General features: G+C 42.3%; 1 protein-coding gene across 4 annotated transcripts in view; it reads right to left on the minus strand.

Annotated features, from left to right (window-relative positions):
- The window catches only part of AMER1 (APC membrane recruitment protein 1), a 28,980-nt gene that overhangs the window by 14,408 nt on the left and 1,317 nt on the right, over positions 1 to 13,255 (minus strand). The window contains exon 1 of one of the 4 annotated variants that reach the window (XM_027533496.1): positions 4,534 to 4,575. The exons of the other annotated variants lie outside the window; for them this stretch is intronic. The gene's annotated coding sequence lies outside the window, so the exon portion shown is untranslated. Of the gene's footprint in view, positions 1 to 4,533; positions 4,576 to 13,255 lie in introns of those variants that run through there. 4 annotated transcript variants of the gene reach the window in all.

Below are 13,255 nucleotides of genomic sequence, written 5' to 3' on the forward strand. Positions count from 1 at the left end.
ACAGACAATGCAGAAATACAAAGCATTATAGGAGACTATTATGAACAACAATATGGCAATAAAATAGATAACCTGGAAGAAATGGACAGATTCGTAGAAAGGTTCAATCTTCCAAGACTGAACCAGGAAGAAATAGAAACAATGAGCAACTCAATTACAAGCACTGAAGTTGAAGCTGTGATCAAAAATCTCCCAGAAAATGGCTTCACAGGAGAATTCTATCAAACATTTAGAGAAGAGCTAATGCCTATCCTTCTAAAACTCTTTCAAAAAATTGCAGAGGAAGGGACACTTCCGATCATTCTATGAGGTCACCATCACCCTGATACCAAAACCTGACAAAGACAACACAGAAAAAGAAAACTTCAGGTCAATATCACTGATGAATATAGATGCAAAAATCCTCAACAAAATTTTAGCAAACAGAATTCAGCAACACATCTAAAAGCTCATATATCATGAACAAGTGGGCTTTATCCCACAGATGCAAGGATTCTTCAATATTTGCAAATCAATCATATGTGATATACCATATTAACAAATTGAAGGATAAAAACCATATGATTATCTCAATAGATGCAGAGAAAGTCTTTGACAAAATTCAACACCCATTTATGATAAAAAACTCTCCAGAAAGCAGGCACAGAAAGAATATACCTCAGCCTAATAAAAGCCATATGTGATAAACCCACAGCAAACATTATCCTCAATGGCAAAAAATTGAAAGCACTTCCCCTAAAGTCAGGAACAAGACAAAGGTGCCCACTCTCACCACTACTATTCAACATAGGTTTGGAAGTTTTAGCCACAGCAATCAGAGAAGAAAAAGGAAAAAAAAAAGGAATCCAGATCAGAAAAGAAGAAGTAAAACTCTCACTGCTTGCAGATGACATGATCCTCTACATAGAATACCCTAAAGACACTACCAGAAAATTGCTAATCAATGAACATAGCAAAGATGCAGGATATAAAATTAACACACAGAAATCCCTTGCATTCCCATACACTAACAATGAGAAAGCAGAAAGAGAAATTAAAGAAAAAATCTCATTCACCATTGTGATGAAGAGAACAAAATACTTAGGAATAAATTTACCTAAAGCAACAAAAGACCTATATATAGAAAACAATAAAACACTGATGAAAGAAATCAAAGATGACACAAATAGATGGAAAAATATACCATGTTCATGGATCAGAATAATCAATATAGTGAAAGTGAGTAGACTATCGAAAGCAATCTAGATTCAATGTAATCCCTATCAAGCCACCAATGGTATTTTTCACAGAACTAGAACAAACAATTTCACAATTTGTATGGACATACAAAAAACCTCGAATAGCCAAAGCCATCTTGAGAAAGAAGAATGGAACTGGAGGAATCAACCTGCCTGACTTCAGACTATACTGCAAAGCCACAGTCATCAAGACAGTATAGTACTGACATGAAGACAGAAATATAGATCAATGGAACAAAATAGAAAGTCCAGAGATAAATCCATGCATCTATGGACACCTTATCTTTGACAAAGGAGGCAAGAATATACAATGGAGAAAAGACAATCTCTTTAACAAGAGGTGCTGGGAAAACTGGTCAATCACTTGTAAAAGAATGAAACTAGAACACTTTCTAACACCATACACAAAAATAAACTCAAAATGGATTAAAGATCTAAATGTAAGACCAGAAACCATAAAACTCCTAGAGGAAAACATAGGCAAAACATTCTCTGACACAAATCACAGCAAGATCCTCTATGACCCATCTCCCAGAGTAATGGAAATAAAAGCAAAAATAAACAAACGGGACCCAATTAAACTTAAAAACTTTTGCACAATACAGGAAACTATAAGCAAGGTGAAAAGACAGCCTTCAGAGTGGGAGAAAATAACAGCAAACGAAACAAATGACAAAGAATTAATCTCAAAAAAATACAAACAGCACATGCAGCTCAATATCAGAAAAATAAAGGACCCAATAAAAAAATGTGCCAATGATCTAAACAGACATTTCTCCAAAGAAGACATAGAGATGGCTAACAAACACATGAAAAAATGCTTAACATCACTCATTATCAGAGAAATACAAAGCAAAACCACAATGATGTACCATCTCATGCCTGTCAGAATGGCTGCTGTCAAAAAGTCTACAAACAATAAATGCTAGAGAAGGTGTAGAGAAAAGGGAACCCTCTTACACTGTTGGTGCGAATGCAAACTAGTACAGCCACTATGGAGAACAGTGTAAAGATTCCTTAAAAACTGAAAATACAACTTCTTTATGACCCACCAATCCCACTGCTCGGCATGCACACTGAGGAAACCCGAATTGAGAGAGACATGTGCACCCCAATGTTCACTGGAGCACTATTTACAATAGCTAGGACATGGACGCAACCTAGATGTCCATTGACAGACAAATGGATAAGAAAGTTGTGGTACATATACACAATGGAATTATTACTCAGCTATTAAAAAGAATGCATTTGAATCAGTTCTAATGAGGTGGATGAGACTGTAGCCTATTAAACAGAGTGAAGTAAGTCAGGAAGAAAAACACCAATACAGTATATTAACGCATATATATGGAATATAGAAAGATGGTAATGGTGATCCTATATGTGAGACAGTGAAAGAGACAGATATAAAGTACAGACTTTTGGACTCTGTGGGAGAAGGCAAAGGTGGGATGATTTGAGAGACTAACATTAAAACATGTATATTACCATATGTGAAACAGGGTACTCAAAGCCAATGCACTGGAAGAACTCAGAGGGATGGGATGGGGAGGAAGTGGGAGGGGAGTTCCGGATGAGGACACATGTACACCCATGGCTGATTCATGTCAATGTATGGCAAAAACCACCACAATATTGTAAAGTAATTAGCCTCCAATTAAAATAAATACATTTAAAATAAAAGAAAAAAAATTGAAAGATAAAAACTATATGATAATCTCAATAGAAAGAAAGCCTTTGACAAAATTCAACACCCATTTATGATATAAACTCTTCAAAAAATGGGCATAGAAGGAATCTACCTCAACAAAATAAAGGCCATATAAACCCACAGCAAATATTACTCTCAATGGTGAAAAACTGAGAGCATTCCCTCTATGATGAGGAATAAGACAACAGTGCCAACTCCTGTCACTATTATTCACCACAGTTTTGGAAGTCCTAGCTATGGCAATCAGAGAAGAAAATGAAATAAAAGGAATCCAGGTTTGAAAAGAAGTAAAACTCTCACTGTTTGCAGGCATTATACTATATATAGAAAATCCTAAAGATACTATCAGAAACTTACCAGGACCAATCAGTGAATTTAGTAAAGTCACAGGATACAAAATCAATACACAGAAATCCCTTGCATTCCTATATCCTAACAATGAAAAATCAGAAAGAGAAATTAAGGAAATGATCCTAGGAATAAATTTACCTAAAGAAATAAAAGACCTGTATATAGGAAAGTATAAAACACTGATGAAAGAAATCAAAAATAACACAATTAGATGGAGAAATATACCATGTCTTGGATTGGAAAAATCAATATAGTGAAAATGAGTATATTACCCAAAGCAATCTATAGATTCAACATAATCTCTATCAAACTACCAATGGTATTTTTCACAGAACTAGAACAAATAATTTCACAATTTGCATGGAAACACAAAAGACTCTGAATAGCCAAAGCCATCTTGAGAAAGAAGAATGGAACTGGAGGAATCAACCTTCCTGACTTTAGACTATATACTACAAAGCTATAGTCATCAAGACAGTATGGTATGTGTGCTCAGTAGCTCAACCATGTCCAAATTTTTGCGACCCCGTGGGCTGTAGGCTTCTCTGTCCATGGAATTTCCAGGCAACAATACTAGAAGATGGGTTGCCATCTTCTCAACCCCAAGACAGTATGGTACTTGCACAAAAACAGAAATATAAACCAGTGGAACAAAATCTTAAAGCCCAGAGATAAACCCACACACCTGTGAGCACCTTATCTTTGACAAAGGAAGCAAGAATATACAATGGGGCAAAGACAGTCTCTTCAATAAGTGCTGCTGGGAAAACTTGACAGCTATTTGTAAAAGAATGAAATTATAACACTTCCTAACACCTTGCTGCTGCTGCTGCTAAGTTGCCTCAGTCATGTCCGAATCTGTACGACCCCATAGATGGCAGCCCACCATGGTCCCCCATCCCTGGGATTCTCCAGGCAAGAACACTGGAGTGGGTTGCCATTTCCTTTTCCAATGCATGAAAGTGAAAAGTGAAAGTGAAGTCACACAGTCATGTCTGACTCTCAGCGACTCCATGGACTGCAGCCTACCAGGCCTCTCCATCCACGGGATTTTCCAGGCAAGAGTACTGGAGTGGGTTGCCATTGCATACTCTGTCCTATCACCATACACAAAGATAAATTCAAAATGGATTAAAAACCTAAATGTACGACCAGAAACTATAAAACTCTTAGAGAAAAACATAGGCAAAATATTCTCTGACGTAAATTACAACAAGATCCTCTATGACCCACCTCCCACTGCTGCTGCTGCTTTGTCACTTCAGTCTTGTCTGAGTCTGTGTTACCCTAATGGACTGCAGCCTGCCATGCTCCTCTGTCCATGGGAATCTCCAGGCAATACTAGAGTGGGTTGCCATGCACTCCTCCAGGGGATCTTCCCAACTCAGGGATTGAACCTGTGTCTCCTGCATCGCAGGCAGATTCTTTACCACTGAGCCACCAGGGAAGTCCCATGACCCGCCTCCTAGAGTAATGGAAATAAAAACAAAAATAAACAAGTGGGACCTAGGTAAACTTAAAAGGTTTTTGCACAGCAAAGGAAACTATAAACAAGGTGAAAAGACAACCCTCAGAATGGGAGAAAATAACAGCAAATGAAACAGCTGACAAAGAATTAATTTCCAAAATATACAAGCAGTTTATGCAGCTCAATACCAGAAAAAAACAAGCAATCCAATCAAAAAGTGGGCAGAAGACCTAAACAGACATTTGTCCAAAGAAGACATAAAGATGACTAATAAAACACACGAAAAGATGGTCAAGATTGCTCATAATTAGAGAAATGCAAATCAAAACTACAATGAAATATCACCTCACACGTCTCAGAATGGCCATCATAAAAAAATCTACAAACAATAAATTCTAGAGAGAGTGTGGAGAAAAGGGAACCCTTTTGCACTGTTGATGGAAATGTAAATTGATATAGCCACTATGGAAGACAGTATGGAGATTCCTTAAAAAACTAGGAATAAAACTACCATATGACCCAACAATCCCAGTTCTGGGCATATACCCTGAGAAAACCATAATTAAAAAAGACACATGTACCCCAGTGTTCACTGCAGCACTATTTATAGTAGCTAGGACATGGAAGCAACCTAGATGTCCAACTGATGAATGGATATAGAAGATATGGTACATATATATACAATGGAATATTACTCAGCCATAACAAGGAACACATTTGAGTCAGTGCAAAGGAGGTGGATGAACCTAGAACCTATTATACAGAGTGAATTAAACCAGAAAGAGAAAAACAAATATAATGTATTAACACACATGTATGAAATCTAGAGAGATGGTTCTGATGAACCTATTTGCACAACAGAAATGGAGATGCAGACATAGAGAACAGACTTATGGACACAGAGTGGTAGGAAGGAGAGGGTGGGACGAATGGATAAAGTGGCATGGAAACACACACTAACATATGTAAAATAGACAGCCAGTTGGAATCTGCTGTATGACTCAGGGAACTCAAACTGGGGCTCTGTGATAACCTAGAGGGGTGGGATGAGGTGGGAGGGAGGCTCAAGAGTGAAGGGACACAGTATACCTATGGCTGACCCATGTTGATATAGGGCAGAAACCAATACAATATTATAATTATCCTTAAATTATAAAGTAATACATTAAAAAAAAAAAAAAGAATACTGGAGTGGGTTGCCATTTCCCTAGGGGATGTTAACTCCTTGTCACACAGAGAAAAAAATTGTTAAGGCTTGGGAGAAGACTTGCCAAAGGTCACACAGTGGGATGATGACAGAGCCACACCAACTTCCAGGCCTCTGAGTCTCAATTCTATGCCACTCTGCTGCACCGTGTTGGCCCCTAATCAAGGAAGAAGACTTAGAGTGAGGACTATGCAGGTTCCCCTCACACCTGTAAGAGCCATCCTCTTCCTCTCCCATCACACTCTTGTACCAATCCAGCTGAGCCTTCTCTTCAGTATTTCCAGTCCTCACTGGCTACCACTATTTTGGTCCCACCTAGAACATTCCAGAAAGCTTTCTGTGGCTATTATTCTTATCCAGAAACTCCACTATCACCACTCCCAAACTGTGGAACATGTTCCTCTACTCTTCTCCTTGGGAGATAAGTTTGAGGGGCCAAAACAAAGGTCCAAACAGAAACCTGCCATTGGGGACAAACATAAAGGTAAAGACAAAATGAAACTAAAGAATTTGAGCTATTGTTTAAGAAAAATGACCTACAAGATCTGGAATTTGAATTAACATTTCTAAAGCCCACAGCCAAAGTCTACTCTCAAAACCATTTTTTTTTCAGGACCTGGAGGCACCTCTTCTTAAGGGGGGCATCTCACTAACTCTAGATGTAGCATAGACTCCAAAATGAGCCCTCTAGCCCCTGTTCCCATTTCCTCAACACCAGCCCCTCAAATGAATTATCTTATTCAGCCATGAGTAATTCATTCACCCCAGCCTCAGCCTGTCTGTTCTTTTCTCTTGAATGCAGCCTCCTTCATCTTATACAGCAGTCACCACATCTAGCACAGAGCAGCAGCTCAAACAATGTTGGTTCAACTGAATTCTAATTCAGCTAGAGCTTATCAGCCCAAAACTAAAATGCCAGAGTCACTCCTTTCAGGCTGGAGATTTGAGAAAGAGACCTAACCTTTTTGAAGAAAATGCTACCTACCATATGGAGTCACAGTAAGGATTAGAGATGATAAAATATAAAAGATAGATTACTTGCTAGGTACCAAGAAGATGTTCAATAAAGGGCCCTTGTGATAGGGCCTCTTGCAGCTACCTTCTCCACTCTAGTTCCTCAGCTTTCCCCTCACTGAGATGAGGATGACAAAAGTCTCTTAACAGCATTTCCTCTGGTCCCTCCTGCTGCAGCACTGAAATCCCACCCCCTTGCCTCCCCACTTCCATCTCATCCATCCTGCACACCCTTGCCAGATTCATTTTCTTACAACTCTGATTTCAGTGCATCACACCTTGACTTACTAAATTATTCGGCACTGCCTACAAGATTAAGGCCAACTCCCTTTGCCTGACCTTCAAGACTTGCTCTCTCCATGTCGCTTGCAGGTTTCCTAGGCTCACTTCTCTGGCCCTTAGCCTCAGCCCCAAATATACAGGGCTTATCCAGTCTAGGAGGTATGGTCACTCAGACTCTGCCTCTACCTAGAAATGGGCTTACCTGGTGAAACTTCTTGATGCAGCAGCTTTCTCCTCAGGCTACTGAGCCTGCCTCTCCAGCTTGCCTCGAATGGTGAGGGCTCTGGGAACCACCTACTTGCTACTCTCCTCTAAGGCTCCCAAACTGCCTTAGAAAGGAATGTATTCAAAGGTGTCATGCCTGAATCATAAGGCTTCCATTATTTCAGTACTAACTCAGCAAGGGTGAGATCAAAGGCAACATACCTCCTTCTTCCTCTGTTCAGATGAAGAACAGGAGAGGAGATAACTCCAGGGAAAGAGATGTGATAAGGCAGTCAGAAAAGCCTGCAGAGGAACAGCTGGATCAAGTTAACAATGGAGACTCCTGACTTTCCTAGGTATCCTCTATATGTACCATATCCTGTATATGCACCATACCCTAAGTGAGAGACCTCAGTAAAGAAACGGAGGTTTGGGAGGGGATCAAATCAGTGTGCTTAGAGGAAGAAGCATTAAATTGAGGGCCAGGGACTTTATGCTCTTATGTAACCTTTGGCAAACAAATCACTTCCCTGTTCTGGGCCTCAGTTTTCCCATTTAGAAATGGGAGACTGGACTGGGAATCTGTTTCCTCCAGGCTGCATGAAGCTGGGGAAAGGACAGTATTGTGTTTAGTTTTCCAGTGGCTGCTGAGTCAGGAGTCATGTTGAGGAAATGTCATTTTGGGGGTTCTAGGCTTCACTGGGAGGCCTGGATGCCTATCTGGTTGGGTCCACTGCAGAACAGAGGTGAACTGCAGCCCTGCCTCACTCCATATGCCTCTCACTTCTACCCTCCCTCTGCAAGCCCACCCAACACTCTACTTTTCTGAATGTGCTAGGCCTAGCCTATGAATATATGAAATGTACAGATTCTTGAGGGACCACAAGCTGGCCAGGCCCAGCCCTCTCTCTGGAGAACTGCAGCCCCCAGTTGAGGGGTACTGTCTAGAGAAGAGGTGTTAGTATCTGCTTGGAAACCCAGCAGGGGGAAAAAAAAAAAAAAACTGTAGCTAAAAGCAGTGAAGGCTCTGCAACAAGAAATGCAGATCGAAAGGTTGCAAAGCTCCCCAACTCATCCCCATCCCCTGCAGCACCATTATGCCCGCCTCTGACTCCACCAAACTCCCTCAGGCCATTTTCTTCATTGTACTTATTATCCCCTAATCCCAAAAGGGGAGGTGCAGGGGAGCAATGCACCCTCATTCAGCTAGCACCTGCACTTCTGCAGTGGTTCTGCCTGCCTTGCTAGCAACATGAACAGGTTTGAAAAATAAGACCAAGGAGACATGAAAGACTGATTATTTAATTCAGAGAAGTTGAAGGTGGAAGAGATGGTTTAATGCCCATGAAATTGCCATGAATTGTCAAGCAGTAGAGCTATGGTGGGAGAAGGTAATAGCACCCCACTCCAGTACTCTTGCCTGGAAAATCCCATGGATGGAGGAGCCTGGAAGGCTGCAGTCCATGGGGTCGCTGAGGGTCGGACACGAATGAGCGACTTCACTTTCACTTTTCACTTTCATGTATTGGAGAAGGAAATGGCAACCCAGTCCAGTGTTCTTGCCTGGAGAATCCCAGGGACGGGGGAGCCTTGTGGGCTGCTGTCTATGGGGTCGAACAGAGTCGGACACGACTGAAGCGACTTAGCAGCAGCAGCAGCAGCAGAGCTATGGTGGCCAGCTGTTCTCAACCCCACCTGCCAACACACACACACATACACACACACACACACTTGGTTTAAGTATAGCATGAGAGGCTCAGATTACATCTGAGAAAGAACTTCCTGGCCATGAGATGGGTAAACCAAGAATGACTGACACAAAAGTCTATGAAATGCCTCTTCCGAGGGCTTTACTTTTATCACCCAGTCTATCTACCTGGACAGGACTTGAGGCTGGGGAACTGAAGAAATAACACTAGGCAGCTCTCTTCTAACCCCTTCTTCCTCTTTGGTTCTTCAAAGAAGCTAGACTTGTTGCTATTTCTTTCATTCCCTTCATCCTCTGGTTCAGAGAGTGTAAATGTAACAGTTCTTGAGGAATTTTTAACACCTCCACTATACTATGAGAGAAACACTGGATTGCCAGCTTCTTTCAACTACTTCTCTTCTGAAACTTTCAGCCCCTGACAGGTTGTAGAACAAGACTGAAAAAGCAAGAGACGTGAAAGGGGAGGAGTTCCTAGAAAGCTAACCAAGCTTCTTTTCACTCTTGATGAATGGGTGAGGTAAGAAGAGGGGTTGATTCATGTGATTTGTACTGATTTATGCTGAATGGATACAGTGGATAAGAGGAGCTGCATAGGAGGCAGTTGGTGGTGGTGGTGGTGTTTAGTTGCTAAGTCTCTCCCTAAATTCTATGTGAACTTAAGCGAGTCTCTGCTGCTTTGCGAGGCCTTGGGATTCCCGTCTGTAAGAAAAGGAGCCCAAACTGGTGCTTCCCGAAGGCGTGTCCAGCTTGGAGAAAAATGATCAGCAAAGGACTAAGGAGCACTCAGCCTTTACCACATTGGTATATAGAATCCTGGCTCTGTCCTTCCTCGCCACCCCACCAAGATCCCCTGCAAGGCCAAAGAGAGGCTGACAATATACAGTTTCCCTCTAGAGATAGCCTGCTCCCCTAGTTCCTCCAGATCCAAAGATGACTTTTTACCCGCCCAACTTATGGCACTCTTCCAATCCCTTTCTAAGAACCCATTCTAAAACCCTTTCTAAAATCCTGTTTTATTGTGGCATATCTGCACACAAAAAAATATCAGAACTTCCCAATTCCCCACTCTTTGATGGCCCCTTCCTTCATTCCTTCAAGATCAGACCCCATTTCACAACCTGGCATTTGGGAAACCCAACACCACTGGGCCTCAATTTCCTTTTTACCTTGCTGTTGCTGTTGTTCAGTTGCTAAGTCACGTCTGACTCTTTAAGACCCCAGGAACTGCAGCATGCCAGGCTTCCCTGTCCTTCACTATCTCCCAGAGTTTGCTCAAATCCATGTTCATTGAGTCAGTGATGCCATTCAACCATCTCATCCTCTGTTGCCCCCTTCTCCTTCTGCCCTTAATCTTTCCCAGCATCATGGTCTTTCCCAGCGAGTCAGCTCTTTGGACCAGGTGGTTAAAGTATTGGAGGTCCAGTTTCAGCATCAGTCCTTTCAATGAATATTCAGGACTGATATCCTTTATGATTGACTGGTTGGATCTCCTTGCAGTCCAAGAAGACTCAAGAGTCTTCTCCAATAACACAGTTCAAAAGCATTAATTCTTCAGCACTCAGCCTTCTTATTGTCCAACTCTCACATCCATACAAGACTACTGGAAAAACCACAGCTTTGACTATACAGATCTTTGTTGGCAAAGTGACGTCTCAGCTTTGTAATATGCTATGTAGATTTGTCATAGCTTTCCTTCCAAGGAGCAAGCGTCTTTTAATATCATGGCTGCAATCATTGTCTGCAGTGATTTAGGGCCCAAGAAAATACAATCTGTCACTGCTTCCACTTTCTCCCCCTTCTATTTGTCATGAAGTGATGGGAACGAATGCCATAATCTCAGTTTTTTGAATGTTGAGTGTTAATCCAGTTTTTTCACTCTTTTCTTTCACTTTCATCAAGAGAGTCTTTAGTTCCTCTTCACTTTCTGCCATTAGAGTGGTATCATCTGCATATCTGAGGCTGTTGATATTTCTCCCAGAAATCCTGATTCCAGCTTGTGATTCATCCAGCTCAGCATTTCACATGATGTACTCTGCATACAAGTTAAATAAGCAGGGTGATAATATACAGCCTTGATGTACTCCTTTCCCAATTTTGAACCAGTCCATTGTTTCATGTCCAGTTCTAACTGTTGCTTCTTGAACTGCATATAGGTTTCTCAGGAGGCAGGTAAGGTGGTCTGGTATTCCCATCTCTCGAAGAATTTTCCACAGTTTGTTGTGATCCACACAGTCAAAGGCTTTAGCACAGTCAATGAAGCAGATGTTTTTCTGGAATTCCCTTGCTTTCTCTATGATTCAATGGATGTTGGCAATTTGATCTCTGGTTCCTCTGCCTTTTCTAAATCCAGCTTCAACATCTGGAAGTTCTGGGTATTTTTTGGTTGAGATTGTAAGGGGCCTTTCTACCTTGGAGCCATACAATTTCAACCAGAAAAGACTGTCACTTCACTCATCCTGCTTGCCAGCCACTCCCTCCCATTCCTAATTTTGCTTATACAACTATACTTTGCCTAACCAAAACCCCTCTAATTTCTGGAGGCTTCCCAGGACAATACCCCATGTACACACAGATCTCTCATCTCTCTCCATGGCAGCTGTCTCTAGATTCATGAATTAGCTGGGGACTGGGCAATGCAGGTCCTGAGCTTATAGACACTGTGCTTTATTTTTTTTAATTGTAGATGAAACCCATTCCCCTTCTCAATCATCATTATGTATACTCAATAAATATCTGAGACTTGAGTATCATTTTTCTAATCATTTTCATGTGAATCAGGACAAGAGCCAGTTGGGAACATAAAGGTCTTCTCCAAAGCTTGACAGACATTAAGTCCTTCCTGAGTATTCATTACCGCTGTGCATTGCTAGGGTTTCATGGAACTTCAGCTGAGATTCAGGTTTCATTTACCCCTGTAAGAAGTTCGGAAAGAACCCAGACATTCATGGTATCAGGGAAACAAGGTAGAGGCAGGGAAATTTAATTATAGTTTGTTTCCTAAGCCAGAAAATGCCCAAGGGATGCAGGTGGCCTGGAGGAGTTCTGAGTTCTGAGAAAGAAGAGGTCATCTGGATTGCAAGAGATGGAAAGGCACTAAGGATATAGGCCCAGAGCTGAGAGGGAAGAGAATTTGAACACTGTAGGGTGAGTGAGTCAGAGTGTGGGGAGGAGAGTCATATAGGGCAGGGATGTTGGGTGGCTGCTGGTTTGAGACAGTGCAGAGGACATGTCCAGCTCTGAACCAGAGATACCCAGATGTAAGTAGGGGGATTGAATTGGTGCTTGGTCAAAGTGAGAGGAGGTGACTGTACTGTCCTATTTGCAGTTCTTGCTAGTGTCACAAAAGTCCCCAGCTAGCCTTCCATTAAAGTGAGGGATTTACTGGGTCTCATTTTCTCCTCTCATAGGTGCCTAGGCTTTGCCAGGGACCTGTAGTGTACAGGGTTTTCCACCCTCAGAGGTGTGTTAAAGGTCCAAGAAGTGCCTTTCAAGTCCCTAGACAGCTCCTGGGCTTCCCTGGTGGCTCAGATGGTAAAGAATCCACCTGCAATGCAGGAGACCTGGGTTCGATCCCAGGGTTGGGAAGATCCGCTGAGGAGGGCACGGCAACCCACTCTGGTATTCTTGCCTGAAGAACTCCCGTGGACAGAGATGTCTGGTGGGCTACAGTCCATGGCATGGCAGAGTCAGACACGACTGAGCAACTAAGTACAGCACAGCACAGATAGCTCCCTCCCTCTTGCTCCTCAGAAAGGCCTATAGTCCACAGAAAGGGGCACACTTCCATGCAGACTGAGCAGTGGGTGGGGCCGACTGAGGGGAGCTGCACTGAGGGAGGGGGCTCTGCTGGACTCCCCAAGGTGTGGGTGGGGAGTCCAACAAAGAAGGACCCTCCATCAAGCCCATGTGAATGCAGCAGGCAGGTAAAGCTGCAGGAGATATTTGTGTGAGGGGCAAAGGTTCACCTTGACTCCCGTGGCCCATGCCAAGGCAAGCTTGGCCCATGGAGGCTGGATCTGCAGGGCCTGTCCTGAGCTGTGGCACGCCTAGCACAGCCCCTCACCGCCGGGAG

Source organism: Bos indicus x Bos taurus, chromosome X, assembly GCF_003369695.1.
Source record: "Bos indicus x Bos taurus breed Angus x Brahman F1 hybrid chromosome X, Bos_hybrid_MaternalHap_v2.0, whole genome shotgun sequence".
Classification (NCBI taxonomy): domain Eukaryota; kingdom Metazoa; phylum Chordata; class Mammalia; order Artiodactyla; family Bovidae; genus Bos; species Bos indicus x Bos taurus.